The sequence below is a fragment of the Elgaria multicarinata genome, chromosome 7 (assembly GCF_023053635.1).
Source record: "Elgaria multicarinata webbii isolate HBS135686 ecotype San Diego chromosome 7, rElgMul1.1.pri, whole genome shotgun sequence".
Classification (NCBI taxonomy): Eukaryota; Metazoa; Chordata; class Lepidosauria; order Squamata; family Anguidae; genus Elgaria; species Elgaria multicarinata.
Window position 1 is genome coordinate 28,712,193 of NC_086177.1, and position 20,728 is coordinate 28,732,920.

Consider the following 20,728-nt stretch of genomic DNA (forward strand, 5'->3'; position numbering starts at 1 on the left):
AGGCCCTTTTTACATGTGCAGCTGCAAGCCAGTTTTCCCTTTGATTTCTTTTTGCCTAACTGCAAAAATTGTCTTCTCCCCTGGGTGTTCATGTGTTGGTGCAGCCACAGCAATCAGCAATGGGAAGCCAATGCCCCTGGGACACGCTCCCACCCAACATGCTAGGGTCCCAATCCAGACCACGTCCTCCCATGCTTTAGGGTGGATTCCTGCATTAAGCAGGGGGTTGGACTAGATGGCCTTATAGGCACCTTCTAACTCTACTATTCTATGATTCTATGCCTACTCTATCCTAAAAATGAAGGGGAGGATGGAAAGGGACAGAATGAAAGTAATGTCCACTTTAGCTCTTAATACAGCTTCTGTTCCTAAGAAATTGTTGAGGAGAATGAAAGTTGTATGTTACTTCACGTGTGTAGAAGGCATACCTGACAGGTTATTAGGAAATATCACAAATACCCCCCAATCCTTGACCTGATATTAAAGGCACACAACCGTCCAACTTTCCTTATTTGTCCTTATTTTAAAAGACTGAGCAGGGTAACAGAGGAATGATTCTGTCATTTTTTGTCTCAGGTATCATCAGTTCCATCATGACTACCCTCATTGATGCAATGAGACATAATTTAGTTGTGTCTAATGTATTTTAAAAGACAGAGCCAGGCTAACAGATGAATGAATCTGGGTGGTGGTGGTTGTTTTTTGTAGTAGTCATCAGTTTCATCATTGATGCAATCAATGCATTTGGTTTGGATCTAATAAAAAAAAACCATGAAAGAGGATCATAGGGAAAACCTCTTAATCTCCTGACTAAGTGCATCGGCAGCTTTGGGCATGGTCTTATTTGGAGCTGCAGGTGCCACTGCTCAGCAGATGCAGAAGGTAGTAAACAGCCACAATGGGGCTTATGGAAGGTGTCCTATTATCCTAATCGTATTGTTGTATGTATTATGTGTGTTTGTATGATGTGTGGTGTTTGTTCAGATGTTGTTGGAAAAAATAAAAATGATGAATGACACACACAAAAAGTACCCTTCCCAGCAGCCAACCTACAAGACCAAAAAAATATAAGAATTACCTACCTGCTATGCATTACATTGGAATATCTTGTTCCAAATCCTCACCACAGATCTCAAAAATAGATGTTTTAGATGTAATTAATGTAGGCAAGCCCTGTCAGAATCCCTAACGCCGTGAGTCAGGTACACCTACTGTGAGTTAGTTACACCTACTCTGTCGGGAAGCTCATCCCAGAGGATGGGAGTGTTCTGTTATTATTATTATGAAAATACTTATTTCTGCCTACCATCATGAGGTGTTGAAAGTAAATCAAAACAAAGACATGGGCCCTTCCCTCAAGCTTAAAAAATGAGGCACATAAGGGAAGGGGAGTGGAAAGTAATCCTAGAGGTGAAAGTGCAAGAATGCCAGAATAAGAGGTGGCCCAATTCGTGCCAGACTGATCTGAGAAAGAGGTGACATCGGTCCTCTGGCCAGGGACCGGAGCCATAGTGCCCTTCCCCATACTTCTTCAGTTGTAGGACAAGTGACAGGTTGAAGCACAATTATTTCTTGATCCCTTGTAGACTAGGAGTAGACAGGCGGGTAAAAAGTGCTAGCAGCGACTAGGAGATTTGTCATTTTAACACAAACAATATTTATCCACAAAACTTTATGTAGCAGAACCTTGTCAAAAGCTATACCAGCACAGAATACCAGCACACAATCTGCAGCTGGCAGTAAATGGAATCAGACAAGTCAACAGACAAGAGTGGTAGAGGCAATGAATAAAGCCTAAAGGCCTAAAGACGCACACTCAGATATATAGTATCCAACGTTACGGCAATGTAGAGTAGCCCATTAAACGAGTAAGACTTACATTAGACACAACTAAATTATGTCTCATTCATTTGAATGGGTCTACTCTACAGAGGAATAACATGCATATGACTAAACAGCAGGATGGCCAGTGGTCCTACTTTACAGAGGACAGTCCTCTATTTGATGAGCTGCCAGAGGATAGTGGTCTATTTGAAGGTGTCCTAAATTTGAAGGGCTGTCCAGTTTAAAGGTAAAGAACCATCAGAATGGAGAGCAAGCAAGACCTTGAAGTTGCATCATGACAACAAACTGAGTGCCTGTCTACTTAAGTTCATTTAACCAGCATCCTGGCTTGCATGGAGAGCCTCCACAGATGGAGGAGGCTCTCCTCTTTAAACCAGTATTGTCCATGAGTAGTGCGTGACGAATACAATGACAGAAAGGGGCAGAGCTGTAGTGCTCTCCCTCCTTGCATGGTTGATCTATCCCAGGAGAGAATGCCTGAATAGGGCTGGGTTCGCTATGTATGATTGGGTGCACTCTAGCCTAGGGTGACCATATGAAAAGGAGGGCAGGGCTCCTGTATCTTTAACAGTTGTATTGAAAAGGAAATTTCAGCAGGTGTCATTTGTATATATGGAGAACCTGGTGAAATTTCCTCTTCATCACAACAGTTAAAGCTGCACGTGCCCTGCCCTCTTTTAAATCTGGTTACTCTAATATAGCTCCTGCACTTTAACTGTTGTGATGAAGAGAGAATTTTACCAGGTTCTCCATATATACAAATGACACCTGCTGAAATTCCCTTTTCTATGCAACTGTTAAAGATACAGGAGCCCTGTCCTTTTCATATGGTCACCCTACCCTAGTGTGAGGCCCAATCCCTGCACATCCTTTCCAGACCACACAGAACTGAGCCCTCATACTATATTTCTACCTTCAGAATGGCAGCACAAAGACCCCAATCCCCACATTTCCTTTTCCCACCACATGCGGGGGGGGGGGGGGGAGCACGGATTGGAGTCTTTGTATAGCATTCCTACTTTCAGAAAGGTAATGTGAGGCCCTGTTTCTTCTGTTTCCCACACTGTGCATTCAGTGCCTCTTCTCCAACTTCCTGAAGTTCAAAGCACATGTTATTTTAATTATTTTAACTGACTTCCTTAAGATTAAGAAGTACAAGCCTACAAGGAAGAGAGTCACGCTTCAAATTATATGATTTGTGTCTTCTCATAAAGATAAAATGACTGTTGGCAGAACAGCAAAAAACTGGAAAAACCTGAGCTGTGGGGAATCCTACCTGAAGGAGTACACTCTGCCCTGGATAAATCACCCTGGAAACTCTGGATCAAAGAAATAATAAAGCTTGCATTTATTGCAGGAAATACATGTTGTAGAGAAAGGTCCCTATTTCTGGCTAACTAAAATTTCTTAACTCATGATGGAAGGAGAACCAAAATCTCCTCTCTGAGAGGTAAAAGCAAGAATTAGAAAGAAGTAGGGAGGTCAGCAACCCTAAGAGAATCTATCTAGCAGCAAAAGGAAAGGTCAAAACAGATTAGAGGACAGTCTAGGAAGCTTGGCGTTCCTCTCACTATCTATTCTCTCTCCATGCAGACAAATCAGCCTTTTTTTCCTTCTCTTTTTGTAGCTAGCTGAGTTGCACCCACATTTCCAAAAGAATTTTCATTCTGAGATGTCCTAAGTGTTGCTTGTCATGACAGGAATTATAGCTAGATTATGCCACCATAGGCCTATCATAGTTGATGGATAGAAATGAAAGGGCCTAGAAAGAAAGAGAAGAAGAGAAAGGAGCAAAAATGATTATGGACCTACACTGAACTTGTTGGAGAAGAAAGATGTCCAGATCTAGAGCACATTAATCAAACTTAGGTAACATTGATATCAATTATAGCAGGTGGACACGTGGGATTGGTTCAGGAGGATTACATGACTCAAGTACCCTGCTGGCATTTGCTGTGTAGTGTCATGGTTCCTCTTGAGGAATTTTCGTCTGAGGAGGAAACGGACTTACCAGAGGCTATAGACTCTCCTTCCTCTGAGGACATACCAGAGGCAGAGTTGCAGGGAGAAAGGGGCCGTACAGCTGAGGAGGATGCAGGCCCCTTGGAAGAGCTCCATGAAGGCCATACTTCCCCCCCCTCCCCCCGTCTCCAGCGAAGCAGATTCTGAGCCTGAAGTAAGTCATCCACCCAGCCCTCAGGAACGAAGAAAATTGAAGCGTGCAGTACAAGTCCGGCCAGAAAGAAGAAGTCTGCGTCTACAAAAACGTAACTCTGTGAACGTTGCACTTAAATAACTGGCTGAGACGGAAGGCTCAGTAATGAGCCACAGCTCTTTGGACTTTGATGCTGCATCTCTGCTGCCAGGATTCGCTTATCTCTGCCTGTTCCTCCTGGTAGCAAGGAGTTTTGCTGCTGGCCGGCTTCCCAGACAGTCCTGATAAAGACTCTGTATTTGTAAATACGACAGATAGTGTTTGTATTCTGACATAAAATGCATGCAGTTTCTTTCAACTGCCTCTTCTATTTCCCTCACTGCAAGGGAACTACATGATCTCCAGGGCTCCCAATGAGTTCTGCAGTGTCTTACAGACCTACCATGAGACTGGAATGCCCTTAGCATATAGTGGCAAATGATTAGCAGAGGCACCAGTGCTTCAACTTTGTAGTACAGCAGGTAGCCTGGGTTTGTTAATCCATGCCCATCTATGTTTACTACTTATGACAATACAGCTCTGTGTGTGTGTGTGTTTTCTTTCTTTTTCTGGAAGGCATATTAGTCTTTTGATCTTACTAAGAAAGGCTGTCTTTAAGGTGTGCATGTGGTATTTACATTAATTTACACTCTTTAGTGTTATTATGTATGCTGTAGCTGGAGTAACCCCCAAGCTAAATCATTGGACATAATGTTATAAGTTAACTATGTCAAAATTTAATTTAATTAATGCTTAGTTTTGGTAATAGTAAAGACTTTATATGACAACACCCCACAAACTGCACCACATCAAAGACAGCTACACACTAGTAAAATCTGCTCCAAATTAGTTAAAACACCTGCACAGTCTTTCATGCATCAATAGCCTGGAGGCTTGCAAACCATGGCTGCTCGCAAAGGCTTCTGGGTGAATGGCTGCTTCTGCTTCTAAGCTAGCAAACTGTTATTTTCCTTCTGTACCAGTCAGCAACAATCCTTTGTGTTATGGGAAAGATGGGTCAAAAGCAGAATTACAGTGATCTCATGAGAACATCAGGTGTCTTATCTATGTAGCCTGGTACTGTATCTGGAGGCTCTAACAAGCTAACATTCCAGTCTTGCCATCCAATTAGTAAGTACACCTGGGTGAAGGAGATGCTTATGTGTGCCAAAGAAATGCCAAGAAATGCCTTGTTTATCAACAACAATGTAGACTTACGCTATAGATTCTTTTGATGAGAAGAGCTGCTTTGTTATTAATTCCATGCAATTAATCACTTGCTTAACTTGGCAACAATGCTAAATTCAGTTATGCTATAATTGTTCTTGTGCCCAGAGGTAGGTGGGAGGGTGGTCCAGATTTTGCTGAAGGGTCTTTTCTGCAGGAAGCTTTTGCAGTCTAGTCCACTTTATTGGGATATGCCTAAATATGCTGAAATATGCCAATAAATTAGACTCCTTGTAAGCAAACCTGTGAGTTTGGCTACTTTTGTCTCCTTGGTAACCCTGAAAACAACCTGAAGCTCACAGCTGGAGCTGGAAGGATTGAAACCATTAGTGTCATTATTAGAGGCTAGGATTGGCAAACTCATTCAGGTCTGCCTTGTCGGATGCTAGCCCTGGTGTCACCGCCGTCTGCCCCCGCTCATCAGCCATGCAAGCATTTGGCAGCCATCCACCCTTGCTGTGGAAATTGCGCAATTCCTCCCGCTGCAGCAATGGAGCCTTTAAGGCTGCCATAAATGCAGCAGAGGGAAATGCGCAACTTGCAGAGCCTCCATTATGTGCCCTCTTCATCACAGAATCTGTTTTAGCTATGCATATCTTGGCTGTTGTAAATGCAAGTGTGTATTATTTATCACACTAAAGGCATAAAATGTATCCCTAAGAATGAAACTACATATGATGCTCAGATCTATGATTGTTTCTCTCAAATGACTCTCTCTTTTTTACCCTTAAGAAGCTACAATCTAGATGGGAAAGAGCATTTTAGTTTTTTATCAGGTCCTGGTGGTTTTATTGTTAATTGGTTTTTACTTGTTTTTAAACTGTTTTAAATTCTGGGGCATGGCTAGACAGAGCAATATGCCGGGGATCACCCTGGGATCATCTCTGTGCGTCCACATGATGCACGGGGGATCCCAGGAGGGATGATCCCTCCCTATCCCCAGGATATTGCCCTACCCTTCTGTCCCAACTTTTCCTACAGTCCCAGGATGATCCTGAGACCAGGGGATGTGTGGCCGGGCATCCCGTTTTCATCCCGACTTCTTGCGAGTAAACACGAGGAGCCGGAAATGGGGCACGGAGCTCTGCAAGCACTCCATGCCCATTGGGGTTGGGGGGAGCGGGGTTGGGGGTTCTTCTTTTTTTAAAAAAACTTACCTTTGCACTAGTGGCTCCAGCTCCTATTCCTTTAAAAAAAATGGTGGGCGTGACATCCTCTTCCTCCTGGGACATGTCGTGGAAATTAAACTGGTTCTTTTGCCTAATGCCCACAGATATAAGAAACTAGCTTTATAACACATACATCATAAAGTTTATATCTTCTTGCTTAATTAAAACCTATTTTTTTATTGTTACACTTGCTGTACTAGCTGATGTTGAAACATGTCGTAAGGTAGTTAAACAGTTAAGACATATTTCTTAAGGCAAGCTAACCACAACTAGGAAAAAGATGGAGATGTAGTTCCTGTAGCTATTACAATACCCATTATGGTATTTTAGTCAGCGAAGTACCTGAACTCTGTATATGCCTAGGTGCTTTGCTATTTCATTGGTTGTTGTGTTGCTAAGCTGTATGATTTGATGTATTATGATTGGTAGGAAGGTTCTGCCATTGTATCTGAAGGGACCTATAAAAATGTTAACCTTTCCTGAAATTGTTGGGCAGTTCCTCAAGTCTTCTGAGACTGTCACCTTGCAGCACTGCAGGCTGCTCGTAATAAACCTTCTAAGGAAAGAGAAATTGTGTCTTGAGAGTCTTTGACCACCACTCAGCGAACCACAGGAACCCGTGGTTTTGGGTTCCACCACAGACATCGCACACCGCGTGTAGACGAGGGGGATGATCTCATGATCATTATATCACGAGATTATCCCCCTCCACTCCCCTCATCTAGCCATGACCTTAGAACGTTAAAGGTTTTATGTGATGTTTTATCACAGTGTAGCTATTGGGTGGTATAGAAATACAATGAATGAATGAATGAAGAGTTTGTGCAGGAGCAGAGAAGGTGCTGTTTTTCTTATCAGAACTGCCTTAAGTCCGATTTTTACCTCAAAAAGAAAAGAATAAAGATACTTCTATCTTTTGCCCAAGGGCAAAAAGCAACTTCGAGGAGGTTAATTTTTGTTTAAAAGAATCTGCACAGAAAGGGTTGAGCACTTGCCTCTCCTTTGCATGTATAACCACTCTACAATGTGGCTGTTGGCAGCTGCTTTTTTGGGTTCAAAACAAAACAAAACTTAGGGAAAACATTCAGTTTCCATGACTGACTTGCATTCATGACCAAATGTCACATGTAACATCATTCTGAGGCACATACAGAATATTCTAGTGTTTTACAATCAATTGTTTTCAGACCTTAATTAATACATAGCATTTCTATAGAGCATCTGACTGGTTAAAAATAAGTCTGTTCTCAAATGTATCTCCACCCATCTCAGTTTCATGACCTGATTTTCGGGGGGGGGGGGCATTCTGGTAATTTCAAAAGCATGTAAGGGGAGGACAACTGTCGAGAGCTCAGTTTTTATGATAGCTACCATTTTATTTTCTCTAGAATATTCTGTTCAGAAGGGGAAAAATAGCAGCCCACAGCCATTCGGAACTGTGAGGAGCTCTGCTGTGTTCCCTCCAACACTACACAACCCATAAGACCAGCTCCATAATTAGGCAAAGTGGGACAGCCATCTCAGGTGGCAAATGCTGAGGTGCAGTGATAGCAGCCCCCTGGCCTTTTCCCTCCTTTGGAGGTCACAGCTCTGTGTGCCACATGGACTGTGCTGGATCATGTAAACTAGCCTGTTGCCCTTGGATGAGGCTCCAATCCCATTGCCAGTATCAAGTGCCAATCCAGATGGCTTCTGTACATGGAATGGAAGGGGGTGCCATCTTGTCCTTATGCAGCAAAATGCCCTGGGCCTGACAAACCACACCTCAAAATGAAAAAATGGGGAGGTGGTTTTATACACACACACACACACACACACACACACTTCCCCTGAACCCTTCAAATTCTGGCTGAATTTTCAATCTATCAAAAATTTGGCCCAATCCTAGTTTGGAGTGCTTCACATGTATTATCTCAATCATCAATATACCAGCCATATAAAGTTGATCAGTATTTTATCCCTGTACTTCTTATGCTTAGAGAAGAGTAGTTTGCTAATGCAACCAAGTGCATTCATGACTAAAACAAGATTTGAACTGCAGAATTCCATACTACAAACACACATTCTTCGGGCTCATCTATACCTGCAGCCCTTTGGGGAGTGGGGAGGGACGAGTGTGGAGTTTTCCACTTCTGGGATCATCCTTTAGGGGCCACACACCAGCAAGTTATCCCGGAAGTAAAGAGGGATGTTCCAGGGCAACATTTTTTAAAGCTTTTTTTAAAAAAGATATTTGCGCAGGCACGATCCTGCATGAAGGAACATTTTAAAAAGGACACACACACAACAAACTCGGTGCTGGAAGACGGTGAGCGCCATCCCAAAGATGGCAAAATTGCTCACCCCTGATGCTCACGGACTCCCCCCCCCCACAGCTCTGTGCCCATTTCCTGAGCCCCACTACTCATAGGGAAGAGGGAGGACCCTAGGAAGGAGAGCCACACCACCTGCGGAGCTCAGGGTGGTCCTGAAATGACAGAAAAAATGGGGAAAAGATGTCCCAGCTACCCCGAGAGAACTGAGTGCTCATCCCTGGTTCACCCCGGGATCAGCTGTGCAACATCTGGACACGCAGGGATGACCTTGTGACCACGCTGGGACAAATGGCACTTGTAAACAGGCCCTTAGCTACTACACCATATGTAGAAAGGTGTTTTGTTTTGTTTTTTTACTCTGTTGCCTTGAAGAAATGAAGTGGGCAGGATTCTGTTTCTGACTTTCTTAAAAATATCTATCTGGCGCAACTGAATTGCATCATTTTGAATATATTATATTTAATCATATGTATGCAAGATAAAATAAGATTCATGAATTACTTAATCTAGTTAGGGGAGATCACACCCATAATTGAATCTTATGCTTGGAAGCATATGAAAAAACTATGTATAGAATGAGTAATACAAACAATATGTCTACAGGAGCCATGTAGTACATGGCTCAGAATCTTTGACTCGCAGGGTGTGGCCATTGCTCAGCGGTAGAGCACACGTCTTGTATGCAGAAGGTGCCAGGTAGCAGTTTCCAAGGCAGCTGAATTATATTTTAATGTGATGTTTATAACGTGATTACCTATCCTGGACCTTCAGTCTGGGAAGGACTGTAGATCAGAATCAACTTCGGTTGGTATGGCAGTTATGTCCATTCCTGGATAGAGATAGCCTAGCCTCTGTCATTTATGCACTGGTAACCTCACAATTAGACTACTGTAATGTGCTCTATGTGGGGCTACCCTTGGGGGTGGTTCGGAAGCTGCAGCTTGTGCAGAATGCAGCAGCTAGAGTACTCACCGGGATACCTAGGTCTGCCCACATAAACCCTGTACTAAAAGAACTGCACTGGCTGCCTGTTAGCTACCGAGCCATGTACAAAGTTATGTTATGATCCTATAAAACCCTAAATGACTTGGAACCAGGATACCTAGAAGACTGCCTTCCCTTATACACACCCAGATGACATTTACGATCATCAGAGAAGGTCCTGCTCGTCATTCCAAGATGAACAGAATGTCATCATGAAGAACCTCGACCGGGGGCCTTCTCTGTATCAGCACCCACCCTCTGGAAAACCCTGTGCGGTTTGGGAGGCAGAAAATGTAACCTTTCAAACACCTCCTGAAAACACATCTTTTAAGGCAAGCATTCCCTAGATTATAACTTTTTGTGGTTTTATTTATTTATTTATTACATTTTTATACAGCCCAATAGCTGAAGCTCTCTGGGCGGTTCACAAAAATTAAAACCATTCAAAGTATAAAACAAACAGTATAAAAACATAATATAAAATACAATATAAAGGCACAACCAGGATAAAATCAGCAGCAATGCAGAAATACAAATTTAAAATACAAATTTAAAAACATTCAATTTTAAATGTGACATTTTAAAAATTATTATAGTTTTAAACTTTGACCTCTCTATATTATGGTTTTAATTGTAAACTGCCCAGACATCCTCAGCTATTGGGCAGTATAAATATGTAATACATTTATTTATTTATTTTATTACATTTATATCCCACCTTTTTTCCTTCAAGGAACCCAAGGCAGCGTACATAACCCTCCTCTTCTCCATGTTATCTTCACAACAACAACCCTGTGAGGTAGGCTCAGCTGAGAGTCTGTGACTGGCCCAAAGTCACCCAGTGAGTTTCCATGGCTGAGTGGGGACTAGAACCCGGATCTCTCGACTCCTAGTCCAACATCTCAGCCACTACACCACACATACCCACCAGATACAAGACTATATGGGAAAACATTTGTGAGAAGTGGCTACTCCTACAGGAACAGGAACACAGTGGAATATCTAGACTTTAAAATCCTGTCAGGTATCAGGCTCAATCCTGTCAGGTATTGGAACACTTAAAATATGTTACATTGGTGTTCTTTAGAACAAGGAGAAGGAGAGGCTGGCATGGAAGGGGAGATAAAACACAGAGTGCCCTTCCCTAACCTGGTGCCCTCCATATGCTTTGGACTTCAACTCCCATTTAGCCCCAGACAGCATAGCCAATAGTCAGGAAAGTAGGGAGATATAGTCCAAAACAACTGGAGGGCACCAGGTTGGAAAAGGCTGGGGTAGAGGATATCTGGTTTCGTAGTGGCACAGTGGCCCCTGGTGGCCAAATTTGAGTGGCAGTGAGGCAGTTCCGAAAAATCAAGTATTGTGGAGATGAGGGGGGGAGAGCAGCAAAGGAATTCACGAACAGGTTTATATCCCCATTTCAAATTGAGGCAGGATGGCATCAGCATACAAAGGAACAAATTACTCCATGAGAAAAACTAGACCTAGGCATGATCTACACTACTGCTTTAAAATGGTTTATAACAGTAGTGACAACTGTTGGGGCCGAGGACACACTCCATATACAGCTTTCAAACTGGTTTCAAAGTGGCATATCCTGCTTGGTGTAGATCTGGCCCTAATTTGAATAACACTCCCATTCCACATTTAAATTACTGTAATGGGGACATGAGAGACAGTTCCTTGAAAAGCAGGTCTTACCCACACCATCCTATTCCTGTCAATGTGGAAGATTTGCCCAATTAATATGTGCTCTGGTGTTATCTGTTGTCAGTGCAGTGAGATTAGATTTCAGGAAAGATCTTGGTACAAATTGCAGGGGCCAGCATATTTCTATGCTGCTTCTCCCAATTTGCAGTGGACATGCCCAAGAGACCAACTGATACTCCCTCCCACTTAAAAACATCTTTGTCCTTGAACTGAGCTTTTCTCCTCTCTATTCTCTTGAGACATCACCATTGGTCCCATATGTTGCCATCATCATAAGGGAAGAATGAGACAATCCTCATAGGTACGCAGGACCATTGACAAAGTGGTGTGACAGCAAATAAACTTTCAGTATTCTGTACAGGATTAAACACCAGAAACAATTCCAGAACAAGATCTGCTTTCAGATGAAAAGTCAATACTATATAAAGAGCTCCATCAGATGAGCGTTTTATTGCACGCTTGTTACTGGGCACTCATGGATTTTCGCGGTCCCTCTTACAATGTTGTCCGCCTCCCGCGCATCTCCTGCCCCTTCTAGCCTTCTTCGCGCCACAAAAAAACACCCCAGTAAACTTATTTTTAATGACGGAAGTTGCCGCTATCACCTGTTGTGTGCAGGAGAAGCAGTAGGATCAAAACAGCCCACTGAATTGGCCACGTGCATGTTGTTTACTTCCTCTTTCAAAAGAGGAAGTAATGAGGGACAAACACATGGGCAGAGAAGCGACGGTAAGGAAACACCAGTTTCACCTGCATTATTTATTTATTTATTTATTTATTACATTTCTATACCGCCCAAAAGCCGAAGCTCTCTGGGCGGTGATGATGCTCTGAGAGTTTATTTCTGCTACCCAGATGCTAAAATTATTTACCTGGAATAAGCACCATACTGCTGAGGAGGAGGAGGAGGAAAAAATAATAGCATGAGCATCTGTAGCCATATATCAAAAATAAGAAGAAAGGATCCTGTAGCAAGTAGTGCCAGAAAGAGCAGACAACACTGAGCTAGATGGACAAATAATCTGAGCTGGTATAAACAGCTTCCTAAGGGAAGGAACAAAGAAAAAGGGCACTGTTCCCGTGTTATGTATTTGAACCCATGGTGGTGGACCACTGGCTTTCCCATGTTAAGCAGGAAGGTCTGAAAGGGGATTCTTTGTGTGCCCAAGTGAACAGTCGGGAACCCCAGCCAGAAACCCCAGATGACTGAGGATGTGGATTCTAAACATGCTCAGCTGAGTGTGTGAAGAATCCCACTTCACACCCTCCCACTCAATTCCTACATTGCAGCAAGAGAGAATTAGCTGAGAGAGAATTAACACAGAGAGAGAGAGACAGAGAGAGGATGAGGAGGAGGAGAAGAAGGAGAAGAAGGAGAAGAAGAAGAACAACAACAACTCTAGTTGGCTTGGACTGGTAGAGTTGGAAGAGCAGGAGTGTTTGGCAATGATATATTGAGATGTGTGGGTCAGTTGAGATCTTTAAAGGTAAGAATGAGAAAGTGGGCTAAATGCAGAAGAAGTTGGGACGCTAGAAATTCAAGCAGGAAAACTATATGATCTGAATAACAAAATGAGTATGATTTGGGGCATTTTCCTTAGAGCTTGAAAATGAAATCACCTATAAGTAGTTGACAAAATTGATATATTTCATGATAACTACATCGGGGTGAATGTGTCTCTATCATGAATGAAGATTCTTGGGGAGCGGGGGACTTGCAGAGGTTGTAAGAGAATAGGGCATATGAATATGGTGTGACCACTGTAGGAAGACTCACATCCTCAAAAGTCATAAGTCTTAGCAATGTAGATGTCATCAAAGATAGCACTGAGGGCAGGTGCTAGTGAAGATTTTGGACCGCTCAGGGCTGTTCTAAAACATGATGTGTTCAAAGCTGAGCATCATTTCCTCCTTCTCATTCTTTACATAAAACCCAGTCCCATTCTCTTTTTGGCAGATTCTCTTCTTAATCATTAGTGCATTTACAGCACCATCAAATAACCCTGTAGAGAGGTTTCTCTGCCTGGCTCTTCTCCTTGTGCTCCTTGGGACTTGCTTTGTTGACAGATAAAATTCATTGAGAAAGATTAAATAAAAGTGCTAACATTAATCAGGCAAATCAGCCACCAGAGGTCTCCAGCCCTGTTTGTAGAACTAGAATTTAACCATCTCTGCCTCTAATATCTTTTTAAACACTTCCTTTATTTCTTGCTTAATGATATAACAAGCCACTTTAAGTGTGGTGTGGGCTGCGATATTCGGCACTGATCCAGAGGTGCTGTAACATTACTTCTTATTGTTTGCTGCAACACACTAACACAGTTACCACTCCAGAATTTATCTTTCTAGGCTGATGTTTCTGAATGTGCCTGTGAAATTAGTTCAGTTCCCACTGAAGAGTCCCCTTTCTGACAGTCAGCTGGAGCTGGCAGCCAAGAAAGAGGGCTCTCTAAAACACATACAAACACATCAGCAACAAAACATTAGAAGAATTTCTCTCCTCACAACACATCTCATCTCCCAGTTCCTGTTTCCCTTTTGACTTTCACAAGGTCAGCAGCTGAGGACTAATTTAGAGGTCACACAAGTGTGAAGTTCCATCATGTGGTTGGTATCATATATAAACTAGTTTGCTGGTACCTGCATCATTAACACACATGGGATCCATGGCCCCGGAGTATGTATAGAAAGCAGCAACCTGGGTCCCGACTTGACGGTGGTGTGTTGGCACTGCAAGGCCTCGGCTACCGCATTTGCATCTGCACGGGAAGGAGTGTGAATGTGGAGTTGCCACCACCACCACCACTGGCGAGCATGGGGGGGGGGGAACGAGGCAGCCAGAGGGGGAGGAAGTGAGGGATGCGTGGTGCCCGAACCAGCTCTCCTCCCTCTGACCTCCCTCTGGCTGCCCTGTTCCTCTCCCCCACACCCATTTACTTTTTTTTAATCTGTAAATAAAAATAAATTTAAAATGGGGGGAGAGGAAAGGGCCCCATTTCCCCCCTCCATTTTTATTTTTTAAAATCTGTAAATGTGAAACTTTGCATTTACAGATAAAATAAAAAATATAAAATTTGGGGAAGGAATGGGCCCCTTTTCTCTCTCACCCTGTTTTGTCTGCCCCCTTCCCTGTCCAGCCAATGTTGACCACAGCAAAAAAAAGTCAGGGTTAGCGCCCAACGTTTTAAAAGCGGAGCTTCGGGGCTTTGCCACTGGATGGCTTTGTGATGGTGGCTGCGTCATATAGATGACCTGCTGCCACTGGGGATCCACCCTAGAGCAAACCCCTCATCAAGACAGGTCCCTGGTTTATAAGTGAACCCGCATGTATAAATAGAGAAGGCAGTAGCTGATACAACCGAATACAGACAAACTAGTGCCCAAAACACACAACTACTATAGTAAAAATGTTAAAGTCAAAAACGGGGTGAACAGTTATAACGAACCAAAAGTGAACCCTGCATGGGTAAGTTGGGTTAAAGAAAGAATAATGCCTGGCATTAAATTTAGAACAGGTATGGGGGAAAGTAGCAGTTCATAATAAGGGACATTCATGAGCCAAATGGAAGACAGCCTACTGGCTCCCAGTGGCTACTCTAGGGCCAGGGTCGGATGACACACTAATCAACGTGTGTGTGTGTGTGTGTAATAGGAACAGAATGGGAAACAACCATTGATTAGTGTGTCATCCAAACTCAGCCTAGGACTTGCATATAAGTTAGGAGTTTGGCAGGTATGGCATCTCCTGTCTTTACAGTGGTGCAGTCCAACTAGTTTACATTGTTTTCTTGATTCATCCTGAGCTATTTGCTCTTCCAAGTGCTGGGGTGTACCTGTTCTCTGCATGTGGCACTCTGAGGGCCTTACTGTGTAAGGGCACCGGTGGAAAATGGTCCAGCTTGTTAATTAGATGACTTTGGGGTTTATTCTAAATTTTAAGCTGACTGGAAAATTCTCTACCGTACACAACTGCTAAAGGCATACAGATCATTTCTCATATGAGCTGTCCAATTATATGCAAGTTTTTCTTGGAAATGCCCCACAGTATTCAGTGGGGATCCCTCTTGCCAGTCACATCCTTGCCTAGGAGTAATTCCCACTAAGCACAGTGGAGCTTCCTTCCGAATAGACACATACAGATTTGCACTGTAAATCTTTTTTTTTTAAAGCTTCCTGAGACCTCATTTCCCAAGCAAGTGCTGAGCGCAACAAAACATCTGATACCAATCTATCGTTCTTTTTCAGGCCAAAGGACAGGCAGAATAAAATAAAAGGGAGTGTGAGAAGGCCTGTATATAAAACCTTCACATGTCATATAAGGGACTCAACTGTCTTTCAAAGAAAGAGAAGAAACAAAGCATTAGTCTTTATTGCCTCTTCCTCAGCAATTGCATATATCTCTTTTAGGAGTTTGCTTTCTCATTCTGAAAGTCAAGGTCTTGAGAAAAAAAAAGGTAAAAATTATTGCTATGCTGTCTAACAGGACTCACCGTGACTGGACCAAGTCATTATCCTTCTCTTCCTGAAAACACCCAGGCAGAGAGTAGCTGGGTATGAGTATAAAGCTTAAATAGAGCACTGCCTGGGGATGGCTCAGGCTGATAGCACAGCACAGCTATGGGAGAGTGAAACCTCAGCAGCAACATCTGGACCTCATCAAGATGGTGCTATAAAGCCCTGGAAAGGAGCAGAACAAGGGAAGACAGGCTAGTGAGAGGGTCTCAAAAGAATGCAGGCAGATGCTGGCTGAGTTCGGATGACACACTAATCAACCGTGTGTGTGTGTGTGTGTGTGTGTGTGTGTGTGTGTGTGTGTGTGTGTGTGTGTGTGTGTGTAATAGGAACCGAATGGGAAACAACCATTGATTTAGTGTGCTGTCTGAACTCAGCCTCTCTCTGCTAAGGCAAGTACTGGAGGAGTACCTTTCCTGCAACCATCACCCAGGATGTCTTTGGCTGGGAAACCTGGAAATTCCCATTTGGCAGCCACAGGAAGACCTCAGGCATATCAAAGCATGGGCTTAGCATCTTTCTCAGAGGCACCTTAAAAGCTCCACCTGCTGCTTGGTCTGAAGAGCTACTTCCATAGGAATGGACAACCACTGGTGAGGAAAAGCTATGAAGGGTTGTTATCTGAAAGGCCAGCACTGCAAAAGGGGAGAGTTGGACATTTTTTGAATTTAAAGCCAGGAATGGGGGGAGGAAAGACTGATTCTTGACTCTGAGTTGTAGGTCTAGATGCTTGCTTGTTCTCAGTGCTGTAACTAGAGGCAAAGCCTTATAAATTAAAGTTGTCTGCTCATGCTGGTTGGCTCTTGTAACTAGGGCTGTGCACCCCCTCCCCGAACTGATTCGGATCCCATTCCGGACCTTCCGAGATCTGAAGGTCAGGTTCGATATTTGGGCCCCATTTTGCCCCCCTCTTCCCCACTTACTTGCCTTTGCAGTGGGCGGCGGAGGCAGGTAAGTGGGAAAGGGGGGACAAAATGGGGCCCGAATTAGACCCCCTTCCCCCTGGCTCCACTGCCATCGTCGCACGGACTGTGGTGGCACCACCAGGTAAGCCCCTCCCCTCCCCACTTACCTGGCTCCATCACGGTCTGGGCGGCAGCTTCAACTGAGGCCCCCTCCCCCCCCCACTTACCTGGTTCCAGAACTTTGGAATAGTCCAAATCACTTTGGACTGTTCCGATCCGATCCACGCCAATCCGGACCTCCCCTGATCCACTCCGGAACTGGGTTTGGAGGTCTGGATCGGCCCACTCCGGATCCATAATGGAGCGGAGCACAGCCCTACTTGTAACTATGGAGGCTATGGAAGAGGGTGGGTTTAATGTACCCCTTCTGGAGGACCTGTGTACATGCTGCAATACTGCTGTTCTTCCATTTTACACATATTGTTTCACCTGACAAATCCAACAGCATCAATTTTGGCTTTCTTTGACCCACAAGTGACATTATCTATTGGCAAACAGGAACTTGCAGCACAATGCATGAACAACAAGTAATCTAGTTAGTTTTTCTTCACTTTCCTGTTGCTTTGAGTAGTCATCAAACTGGGGAACAACAAGGAGTACAGAAGTAGTAGCTGCATGGTCAACAAGAGGTCAAAAGGAGTAAAGCAAATGAACTGAACTCCATAATTGTGTCATTATGGAGCCTCTGGGGCTCTGCTGGTGCAGACAGGTCAGAGAAAGTGCGCACTGCCTCCAATCTGGATGACACTTCACAACACATTCCTTTTCAAGGGAACTTCCCTATGTTTCAGGTAATTAACATCACCACTGTTCATTACTGATGTTTTTCTGGTTTAAAATGTCACTCAATTAAAGTGAGAGACAACATTCCCCAACTTGCATATCCTGGATGTTGGCCCATATTGATCTTGTTGTGTCTAGGTGTGTCTCCATATTCCAGTGGAATTTTAGGATGTTTTAACAATGTATATTATGTTCTTAATTCAGTTTTATGTATTTTATATTTACTGTTGTTCCCTGCCTAGATCAAAATGGAGAGGCGGGTAAGAAATACGTAGTAGTAGTAGTAGTAGTAGTATACTGTGGAATTGTCATGCTTAATTCACTCAATTTCTATGGGACAACAACATGACATTGTCATCCAATCTTTTGGCCTTGGTTCTTCTGTGTTTTCTTAGACTGCATGAAGTCCTTTTTTTCCTTTTTAGAAAAACAGGAGATTAGTGCGGTCTCTGAGATATAGGCAGCCTTTGCACTACTCTTCTGCTTTCTTAAATGGGCAAGGTTTTGGTGTGTGCAGTGTTATATCAGACCATTAAAGCCACTGCCACTTACCACACCTCCAACATTACCCTCCCAGTTTCTGCTATTTTATCACTCTGTTGTTACTTTTTTTAACCAGCCTTTTAATTAGCGCTAAAATGCTGAAGCCAATGAAGCACTTGGGAATATAGTTAAAGTAGTGATCAAGGAGGACAGGAATGAATACCAAAAATGTGGGCTCATCTTAGAGTTTATTCTATGGCAATGACAGTGGTGAAGAAATTGCATATAAGGGGACATTTTTCTGTGGTGAAGAAAGTACCTAGTTAGGCAAAGCTAGATGGACCTGATTTTATCTTACGGATTTTTCTGGTGTTTAAAAGCTGAATTTTATCCACTGTTAGTTGATTTTCCCCCCTTTGTAATATAGGGGTTTATGGTTCTATTATAACAGTATATTTTATTGTAATTTACTTTAGGAGCTACAGCTGGGAAGTGGAAGATCCTTTTATATGAATAAACATCACAATGAGTTTGGCTATCCGATGACTGTGAATGGGTCTATCACTCTGGCTATGCCTGAAGTGTCACCTGATTGTGTCAGTGACTTAATGAAAGAACTGTAATGTTCCTTTAGTAACTGTGGTTGTTCTAACCAGACAATCCAGCTGCAGAGATGGGATCTCAGACTGGTGCTGGTGCAGAAACAGGCCAGTTGACCTCTCACAGAAAAGGTTCCATGAGATTAAAGGGTAGTGGGGCTGTTCCCCTGGCTCTGCCCCCCTGACCATTGCATGTTGAGTGAAGGTCTGAAAGAGGAGCCATGGTCCGTTTCTACACCTGCCTCCCCTCCCCCCGGATCATCCCTGTGCATCCAATTGACACACAGGGAACCTATGAGTAGGCAGGGATGATCCCTCCATTTTCCTGGGGTAATCCTTAGTTAAAGCAATGGTATTCCCCGTAGTAACCTATGGCTGCGAGAGCTGGACCATAAGGAAAGCTGAACGAAGGAAGATAGATGCTTTTGAACTGTGGTGTTGGAGGAAAATTCTGAGAGTGCCTTGGACTGCAAGAAGATCAAACCAGTCCATACTCCAGGAAATAAAGCCAGACTGCTCACTTGAGGGAATGGTATTAAAGGCAAAACTGAAGTACTTTGGCCACATAATGAGAAGACAGGATACCCTGGAGAAGAGGCTGATGCTAGCGAAAGTGGAAGGCAAAAGGAAGAGGGGCCGACCAAGGGCAAGATGGATGGATGATATTCTGGAGGTGACAGACTTGACCTTGGGGGAGCTAGGGGTGGCGACAGCCGACAGAAAGCTCTGGCATGGGCTGGTCCATGAAGTCACGAAGAGTTGGAAACGACTGAACGAATAAACAACAAATCCTTATGTGTAGAAAGGGCCCTAGAGGCTTCTGATCATGTGAATAAGCCTCCATGAGAACAGTCAGCTCCCCTTTTAGAACATGTAGAAGTTGGGGGTTGGCAGAGCCAGGCAATCAAGCCCAATGTCAGGGCAAGTCCAGTAGATAATGCATAACAAAATGAGAGTTTTGAGCAGGAGTTAGCAGCAAAATGGAGTGCAGCCTTGGAAAAATGGAGTGCAGCCTTGGAAAGCGAGGAGAGGGTGTGCAAGTTGCTTTCTCAGAAAAATGCTACCTGCTGAAATGGTGTCTGCTTCCTATGTGCTCTGATGGTATATATTTGTTTGTATTATTGTTTTAATTGCTGTTTTATTGCTTTTAATATTTTATTGCTTTTAATATTTTATGTGTTTTATTGTAAGCTGCCTTGTGAGGGCTTTGCCCTGAAAGGCGGCCAAGAAATATTTTAAATAAATATTACAAAAACCTCCAGTGCACTCTCATTCAAAGGAGACTAAACTCTGTCCCTGGAACCTCTACTCATTTTTCCCAAGTGGTGAGTGTATAAGAATAGTAATCTGGGTTCATAATGAAACCAGTGCGTTGACTTGTTCTCTCTGTGCTACCAAAAGGTTAAAAAAAATGGGGAAGGGAGCAGCAACTCAGTGAATCAGCTCTTGACAGATCAAAACTAAGCCTTATTCACATGACGCCACACCTACTAAAGTATTTGTTAAGGTTGCTGAACTTTTGAGGCATATATCTAGGCTTCTGTGTAAGCATGAATCATAGAGAAACGCTGTGAAAGGGTTTTAGAAATCCAAAGTGTCCATGCTTTTAAGCCTGAGGTGTTCAAAATGAAAGTCAACTGTATTCTATCATGTTTGACCAAGAGAGGGAAAGGGTGTGGTCTGGCAGATACTTACAAGGAGATATATTATACATGAAATGGAATGTAGGCTTTATTGCCACTTGTTACCTAGAAACAGGTAAACAAACATGCTTCATGTGAAAATCTGATTACATGATAATTGTTCATGCCAAATTATAGTAATCGTATTTGAAAATAATAAGGAACAGGCTTGATTAAATGGAGATTTTTTTCCGGATATTTCACTATAGAGCTGCAGAGGAAGGCTCCCCTACCCCACAAGGGGAGGCCCATGGGAAGAC